The 9,756-nt window shown below is 38.6% G+C and overlaps 1 pseudogene across 1 annotated transcript; it reads right to left on the reverse strand.

Moving 5' to 3' along the window:
* Nucleotides 1–2,903: 2,903 nt before the first annotated feature.
* LOC308366145 (GTPase IMAP family member 4-like) lies at nucleotides 2,904–5,722 on the reverse strand (annotated as a pseudogene). Its single transcript has 2 exons — nucleotides 5,701–5,722; nucleotides 2,904–3,737 (listed from the first exon to the last, which is right to left on the reverse strand). The product of its transcript is annotated as a GTPase IMAP family member 4-like (transcript).
* Nucleotides 5,723–9,756: the final 4,034 nt, after the last annotated feature.

Below are 9,756 nucleotides of genomic sequence, written 5' to 3' on the forward strand. Positions count from 1 at the left end.
CTCTTTCTCATTAGGCCTACCAACAGTGACATGTCCGGCTTCATTTAGATGTAAGCTCCTCCAGCCCGTCATAGCACTATTATTGACATTGTAGTGGACACTATGGCCACAATTCACCATGCCGTAGCCTATCTCTTTCTGTGTTTAAGGGACGCTGTCTCTTTAAGGACGCGCTGCTGGTTTGTTGTTATAATGTGCAGCGTTACATGGCATTAGTATCAGTTTGTTGGAGTATGATTAAATAAACGACACGCTGTTGTGTAGTCAACGTGAAACTCTCTCTACTTCGTTTATTTCAATCTCCACAACATTACACTTGGCATGACAATATGACATAACTATTCTTGGATAAAAAAGCAGACTATAATTACCTTTATTCATTATAGCGTCACTGTACATCACTGACAGCTTGATAACCATCCTGCTGCTGAAACTGAATTATCTTGTGGCTGCTCGTTATGATCTCGAGGCCACGCATTAACTATCTTGTGGCCACGCATTATTTTCTCGTGGCCACGAGTTTGTATTGTGTGGCCACGCATTATATATTTTTTATCCAATGTCACCTAAGGGGCTCCGTACTTCCCCACGCTCAGTCTTGGAGATTTCCCTTTGCCTCGGTGACTTGGTTCACTATCCTCTGGATTTTCCTGCTGTGGCCTGTAAATTACTTACCTGTTTGATTCATTAGACATCTTTGTTTTGACTAATTGTGCCTTTGTTATTTCTCTCAAGTGACTTCACTTGCAGCCTTTTTTAGAGAGAGTACCCTTGTTGTGTCTGGTCACTTCCTTTCATTTACTCATGCAGTCAAGTTGTATATTTTGTATACAGTACACTGTCTTGTTTTGTTTGCCTTTGCCCTAAGTAAAGCATATTTGGGTAAAAATGCTATATAAAAGTATTATTATTACACTGTACCCTACAATAAAGTAAATTATGAAAACAAGTTGATGAAATGTAAATGTAGAAATAATAATAATAATCACAGTATGTATTAGTAGAAATTATGTATATATGTCATGCAAAACTATAGCCTGTTTATTATTATCTATGAGCACTGTTGTAATTCAACAGAAATACTGTGAACTTTGTTAGGTCTACTAGTTCCACAGCTAGTCTAGTAGTTCTACAGGCAACAACAGAGATGGTTGACAGATAGCATAAACATACCTGCCGACATTTGAATAGCAATATTCCGGCAACTTGTTCTATTCTCTGTAACTATTTTTTCTGCCATTTTCCCTTTCCCTTTGAATTTCAGCTTTGCACGTCAAGAGCCTGCGCAATAGGATGTCGGTTGCAATATTGACAAATGGGTTGAAAATTGTATAGTGTATTGTGTTTGCATTTCATACATGATCAGGCAATTTAGAACATTGTACACACATTTTGATTGAATTAACAAAATACGTTTGGACCTTGTAACACGGGAGATAACAAAGAGAAAAAAACGGGAGATGGGTCAGAAATGTGTGAGAAATCTGGGCAAAACGGGAGACTTGGCAGGTCTGAGTATAAAAGAATGGAGTAGCACAACGGTATTCAGCATAACAAGAGTTGTCTTTGCACTTCCAAACAATTTGTTAAAAAAGACAGAGGATGTGATCATTTGGCTGCAAAAAACTGCTGGTACTTCCATCAGAAAATGTATATCTTCTTGTTGTTCAGTCATATGTCTTCGTTTGTCAGGCTGTGTTCAGATATGGGTATTTGTGCTATTCTATAAATGTCATCGCAATGTCCATTATACTACTTTAAATGCTTGCTTCCACTAAAGGAATCCTGGTTTTACATATAGATTGGTTTATGTCCAATATATGTACATATGTACAAACAATTATCAACTGTTGTGCATTCATTCTACCCTGGACCTTTACAAACAGTCGTGGCTAATTTTGTTATAGGCATTTCACAATGAACAGAACAGATATCCTATGCTATTATGCAGGCTTTTTGCTTTTTGGCATTCTCTGATTGAATTTTTTCTTCAACTACTCTTTCTGTTTCCACTGCCTGAGCAATCTCATCCTCACATTGTATGACCAAACCATCTGGTGTTACATTTATCCTCATACCTTCCTTGTCTGTAACACTTTTCTTCAAACTGGATACGTCTTTATTTTCATTTTCCTCACTTGTGTCAAGGTTTTGGACATTTATTTCCTCATAGATCCTGGTTGTATAAAACCCTCCTCCATTTTGATTAATCATCTTATCAATCTTCTCTAACAGAGAGCTGACTTGGTGTTGATTGTTTATGTCTTTGTTGTTGAAAATGTGATATCTGCCACCGCAATCTTGAATAAGTTCTCTTAACTTGGCATTGCCTTTCTGGATGTACCCCTCAATATCTCCATCATCTAGATTATCTCCTCTGGTGAAGCCCACAATAGTGTACTTGTTGGCTTCCTCTCCGAATATCTCCTGGATCATCTCCACCGCCTCTCTCTCCTCTTGGGTGAAGCGTCCCACAGAGAGCAGCAGCAGAAACACATGGGGCCCAGGTGATGCCAAACTAATGCATTTTACGATTTCTTCGCAAGCCTTCTCGGGTGTTAAAGCGCTGTTGAACAGTCCAGGGGTGTCAATAACCTCTACCTCTCTCCCACCAATCACTGTGCTTTTCTTCTCACAGTTGGTTGTGGCAGAATCCTGCATACTTGAAGACTGAAATTCCCTCCTACCGAGAATGGTGTTCCCTGTAGCACTTTTCCCCACTCCTGTCTTCCCCAGTAGGACGAGCCGCACACTCTCTGTTAAGAAGAGTCAGATGGTTAATGTAAGATTGGTGAGAAAAACAACATTTAAATTGTAATGCTATAGGACTGATTGCCCACCCTCACAAACACTGAAATTCACGTACAATTGTCTTACATATAACTTAAAATTGAACTCACCCTTCACAACATTCCCAATGTTTTCTCTGTGAGTCACCCCCTCTGCCTGTTCCCCTCCCTGTGATGTAGACACTTGCTCCCCTCCCTGTGCGGTAGACACCTGCTCCCAGGGTTTTGGCGTCAGCCTTGGCTCAGGTGCTTCCTGTTCATCGTGTGGCCTATAACCCTTCTGACCCATGGTCTCTCCCGCTGGATCAGGTCTTGTGATAGAGTCATATTTTGAAACATGACTAGCCAAGCTATCATCTTCAATCTCCGTTTTAGGGTTGCAGAGGCATGCATTCTCCTCGACCATCTTGTTAATCTTTTCTAAGAGGCTATTGACCTGATGGTGGTCATCTTTGTCTGTGTTGTTTAGCAGATGATATCTGTTACTGAGGAGACCTCGTAAGTTTTTGCTGACGGGTAGCTCAATAAAGGAACGTTCCTCCTCATTATCATCATGTGTGAAAATAGCCATTGTGAAGGCTAAAGCTCTGTCACCAAAAGCTTCCTCTATCATTTTCAGTACCACACCCTCAAACCATCCCAGTCTACTTGGTTTAATAACCAGTAGTAGTACATGAGGACCGGGAGAAGTTAAGTGCTTAATGTCTGTGATTTGTTGATGGACTTGGTCGTAGGTGAGATGGGAGTCAAACAGGTCTGGAGTATCTATGACAAGCAGGCGCTTGCCTCTGCCTCCGCTTTTGCCTGTAGCCACGGAACATTGTTGGTTCACAGGAGCAAAGGCTGGAGATGAGCGAGTCTGAAATGCATATCTTCCAAGGATGGTGTTCCCACACGAGCTCTTCCCCATCCCACTCTTTCCCAGGAGCACAATCCGGAGCTCAGACACTGGAATGACAAAAAGACATTTTTTATATTTATATTTTATTCATCTGGAGTTTTAAGACAGAGAATTGCTGAATTTAAATTCTAAAAGAAAATCCAAAAAGGTTTTGTTTTGACTAGAAGTCATCAACGCTCCCTTTTCTCTTTAGTTACTATATCAAGGGTAAGATTTTTTTTCACACTACACACTTCTAAACACCAATGCAAGGTACAGTACATGAGTTTACACTTCAGAGTCCATGATATGGACCCTCATTTTATTGACGGGCATTGGCAATGAGAAGAGCAATAAGCAACGGGCAAAGTCCACCGTGCTTGAACTGAATCTAATTTAATAACTGTTTATTTTGCTGGGCAGAGTTTACCCCCACTTCTATATTTCCAACCAATATTTTGACATTAAAAAATAAATCTAACATAAGGGGAAAATGAGACAAAAATCGAAAGAGGTACAGTGCAGAGATGATTCATATGAATAAGGAAACACCAGTTTACGCCAGATGACTTAGACAGATTTAGATATATTTAGATATAGATATATTGTTTATGAATGTCAGACTGCCTTATCGTCATGTTTTTCAAGACTCCGGACTCTTTCTCTTCTGCTAGATGCCAACCAGTGGGTGTCAGATTGGAGATTTTTGTATCTACACTTAGTATAATTAAGGTGAAGGATCTGAATAGACGGAAAGACCGTTTGGACATTGTGACAAGCCCTTATCTCTTTACAAGAACACTAAGAGGACTCAAAGTACCTTGTGTCCAAGATAAATTATGGTCAATAAAATATGAGATATGAGAATGCAATGATCTCCCACTCAAATGGCTTTCTTGTATTTCTCCTGAGGTTTATTTATTTAATCGTGAGTTCACCATGCTCTTTTTAAATCCTCTGAAAAAGTCATGATTCATTTTCAGTGAAATATGGGCCTTTAACAACAATCGCAATGTTCAGTTTTTTCGGGAAAATAAGATACATTTTGGACCACTGCCATCCAGTGTCTTCAGGCCATTTACAGCCATTCCTCATTCTAATCTGAACTCAAACCAAACTCAATACCTGTGACTACTGCAGCAACAAGTTCACACATGAACACTGATATTTGAGTGAATTAGTTAAATTTGAGTTCAGATTAGAATGATGAATGGTTGCACATGGCCTGAAGACACTGGATGGCTAGTGGTCCAAAATGTATCTTATTTTCCAGAAAAAATACATATATATATATACAGTATATGGGAAGAGCTTGTTAGCAATGGCTAACATGCCATGTTCCTCATCCCGTGGGCTCATTATGCCTGCAATAAACCATTTCTAAATTCTAGTGTGTATTATTTGCCAAGTGTAGCCAAAGACAATGACATTAACATTCAAAACAAGACCAAATAAGGACTATTTACACCTTTACACACTTAGAGTTTGATTGCTTCATGACATAGTGTTGGAATGCAAGTATCAGAAACAGCCAGTGAGATAAAACATTTTTTTTTTTATCATAGTTGACACTGTGGTATGCAATAAATGTTTTTAGAGTAGGCATTTAACAGTGCATTAAGAGCTTTAATGCAAACTGCATATGTAGACTGTTATATCATATTCCACAAACTTGTTACAAGGTCAGTTACTATACATTTGCCTATATATTTTCACAGAAATAGCGTATAAAACAAGCTTTTAGAAAAATGATGCCAACATCACAAAATATCATGCTACGGCCTTTGTAGAGATTAGACAGTTCAAGTGAGGTATGTAAAGGTGTGAAAATATCGGTACGTAAAAAATAAACATCTACTAACTAAACTAAAATTTAACTAAAAATCAAAACTCTTTCGTTGATTTCAACAGTTTGATTGCTTCTGCATTTGGAAACTTTTCATAACTGCAATTACAGCATGTTTTACATGAAATTAACATATGTTATACACATACAAGATTCCAGGATAATATTTTAGATTTTCGATTTACCTGCATCTTTTCCTTGGTCCATTCCGATTCTGATTCCAGGCACACACCAGTCTTCCGTTGGTTGAAGCTCACTGCACCACAATCCGATCCTCTTCACAGTGACAGGCAGTGGGAAGAGCATGAGTTGTTGTGTCAATCAGTAATTCCTAGAAACACTTCCTGATGTCAAAACATGGGTTCTTACACCCACCAAGGCATATTTTATTTTGATTCTTCCTTTGTAAGATTACGTTTATGAAAGTTCAATATTAAGGCCAAAAAAAATCATGAATGTCTCGTACTATCTTCTCTCCAGGCGAGAGCTAAATAAAGTTCATTATTTAACAATAAGAGGAGGGCTAAGAAGGGGTGTGTGAGGAAACTTTGATCCCAAGCTTTTAACTAGGACATTCTTTTTATGTGAGTCATGTTGTGACAGTCATTCAATTCAATTCAATTTGATTCTATTTATACAGCGCCGCAAGCGAACAATAAAATGTTTGTAAAATATGTTTTTCATCTTTACTCAAAATGTTCTCCATTTTGCGCTACCACTATTGGCACAGTCTTTCATAGTGATAGCTCATGTGGTTCGCAGCACTATAGCCTCCTGTTCTTGTGTGCAGTGTTCAAATGACCCAGCAGTTCCTTGCAGCTCCCACCTTAAGGATGGCACTCCGTACACAATTAAACTTCACAACAGCAATACAGCATAGGTATACACTATATTGCCAGGAGTTCTGCCACATCATAAATTAATCTCTGCCACACACCATAATATCACCCGGATGCATAAATGGCGAGATGATACAAAAATGAATTGCTTCTGAGCAAATACTGAGGCAACAATGAATTACAGCAAAAGGCCATACAAATCTCACTGCCAGTCACCTATTGACCATAAGGCCATACCCCATAATCAGAAACAACAAGAAAATCCATCCTAAAGCTTGAAAGATTATTATCACTTTTAGATTGCTATCACACCAGTTTTAGAAATAAACGGTAAACGAGGAAAGAATAAATGGAACTAGGGATGCCCTGAGGTAGTTTGGCCATCCCGAGCATCAGCGTAATACAATCCCTGCTTGTGTGTATTTGTGCTTTTGTGTGATAAAATCTACTGGATGCTTACATTTCCTTCATGATCAATAAAGTAGGCATATCTATCTATTTATCCTGCTATTTATCTATGTCTGACTGTCTGTTGCTCTAATTGTGCCAATACTGCCCTCTAATGGTGAAGCTTTAACAGTACATGTGTATACAGTAAGTCTGTTGAAGTGTAGGATTAACATCAAGATTGTGGTAGTTTAATTTCATGACGCTATACATTCTCTGGATTCCTCCTACCAAACTAACTATTAGTTTTGTAACCCAACAAAGTAGATGACCCTATTGCACCATCTTCAACTAACTAACTAAACAACAAACTTGAAATTTTGAAGTGTGATAAAGACGCACTGATACACAATGATAATGATAGTGACGTAACGGCACACCTACACATTTCATATGGCACTCTGAGAAATGTTTGGTTTGATAGCTTGTCACTAAGTGAATATTTATATTTAGTGGCATACATTTAGCCCAGATTCCCCATGACTGAAGTGGGCTTTGTGGAATGTCATTGCGTATCAGTTAGGGGTTCTTACAGACAGCTGCCATGTGCATACCCCAAAGTCTTATAGTCTTTCTATTCTCTCTATTAATCAGTATAGACATCTTGTGTCATCACACGCTCACAGATACACACAGAGGAAAATGGCCACTGTGTGAATATAAGACTACAATAAGGTAGTGCTTCATTAATAGCATAGCATTTGATATGTTGCAAGTAAAAGTTTTTCTCAATTCAAAAAGCCTAAAAGATCAAAAATGAGCGAAATGAGCATGTTCCACAAAATGGCATTTCTGTGATTACAATTCTATACAAAAAAAAAAAAAAAACTCATTGAGACAATGCTGATTCTCAAAACCTGGTTTGAATACAGCCTCATGAAAAGTTACTCCCAATCTTCAAAATTGATTAGTTTCATAGTAAACCTTACATCAGACATGGGTACAATACAAAAGGCAATAAAAACCTGATGTCCTGATTAATTCTCACACAGTGATTTATGTGGTCTGGACTGTGCAGGAGGGTCATTAGGTCAGAGTCAGAAGCCAGAAGAGTTCCTGTCCTGTAATCCACATAGACTGCTATTCTAGAGCTGTGCACTAGGGGGAGTTCAGTCTCTTTATCACTGTGCCAGAAAGAGGAGCTGAAGCTCAGGTTTGATTAGCTGGATTGAATGTATTTACATGTTACTCACATTGTAAGAACCCCTCTCTGGTCACTGGTTCAGGCAATAGACGGCCCCTCAGTCACTGTTGATACAGAAAGCATCGTAGCTCTGTGCATGATCTTAAGGTGGTATGTGTATTATATTTGCAGAATCGCAAAAAAAGTGTGATCCCGGTAGGAATCCCTTGGCTTTGGTCCAACTGCATTAGACACATGGCAGGCAGCTTCTGAATTGGCTTGGAACTTTGAGACAGATTCAGACTGGAATCTCTACAGGAATTTGACGTTTTATGGCAAAGGAAGACCTGCATGCTCTTTCTCTCAAATTATTCACTGCAAGTGTGAACTTTCCATTTTTGCAACTGAGATCTGGATCTTTTTCAAATATCATTATTTTAGTTTTGTTTAGGTTTACTGTCAGGGAACAGGTCTGGCAGTACCGCGCTAGCAAATCCAGGTTTTGCTGTAATCCCTGATCAGTGGGTGACGGCAAAACCAGGCCATCAGCATAGAGCAGGAGTTTGGTCTCTGAGTCATATAGGGTAAGGCCAAGATGCTGGTTTTTCCATGATTCTTGCCTTCTTCCTTTATAGAAATGTTAAATAGGCAGCCTTGTCTTACCCCACACCCATGACTAACAGTGATTGGTGACGATGAGGTCAGAGGCTAAAGGCTGTGTTGTTGATTGCTAAATTATACTAAGAGAGTTTATAACTAGAAAATGCATTTCCTGAAGGAAATACCAGTGCATGAAATGCAAAGGTTAAGAAAGGAAGAAGAAAAGAAAGGAAAGAAGAGTGGAAGAAGGAAAGACAAAATGAAAGAAGAGTGAAGAAAGGAGAGAAGAGTGGAAGAAGGAAAGAAGAGTGAAAGAAGAAAAGAAAGAAGAGTGAAGGAAGGAAAGAAGAGTGGAAGAAGGAAATAAGAAAAGAAAGAAGAGTGAAAGAAGGAAAGAAGCAAGGAAAGAAGAGGGAAAGAAGGAAAGAAGAGTGAAGAAAGGAAAGAAAAGTGGAAGAAGGAAAGAGTGAGACAGAGAGAAAGATGGAGAGATGGAGAGAGAAAAATTGAGAATGGATGGTGTCTTAATGTTCCTAGTTACAGTTAAATTGAGAGGGACAGAGAGAGAAGAGGTTCCTTGGATTTGGCGCAGGTGTCAGTAAAGCACAGGTGCAAGCCAGTTTAAAGACCCTATTATGATGTCATAATGGCCCAATGTAAGTCAATGGGAGAAATGTATATTCGTTTTTCTTTAATATCTTAAAAAGTATAAAGTTTAGAAAAGTGAAAAATACATAGCATAAGTGTCGTTTACAAGACCTACGCGACAACGTTTGAATGAAGTTTCTACGTTAAGCGGTTCGGGCTGAATTAATCACAGAAAAAGGTAACAAGAAGAAGAAGCCTATATTGTAACTAGAAAATGCATTTCCTGAAGGAAATACCAGTGCATGAAATGCAAAGGTTAAGAAAGGAAGAAGAAAAGAAAGAAGAGTGAAAGAAGGAAAGAAGAAAGGAAAGAAGAGTGGAAGAAGGAAAGACAAAAGGAAAGAAGAGTGAAGAAAGGAGAGAAGAGTGGAAGAAGGAAAGAAGAGTGAAAGAAGGAAAGAAGAAAAGAAAGAAGAGTGAAGAAAGGAAAGAAGAGTGGAAGAAGGAAAGAAGAAAAGAAAGAAGAGTGAAATAATGAAAGAAGAAAGGAAAGAAGAGTGGAAGAAGGAAATAAGAAAAGAAAGAAGAGTGAAAGAAGGAAAGAAGAGTGTAAGAAGGAAAGAAGAGTGAAGAAAGGAAAGAAG

The sequence above is a fragment of the Sprattus sprattus genome (genome assembly GCF_963457725.1).
Source record: "Sprattus sprattus genome assembly, chromosome: 5".
NCBI classification, from domain to species: Eukaryota; Metazoa; Chordata; class Actinopteri; order Clupeiformes; family Clupeidae; genus Sprattus; species Sprattus sprattus.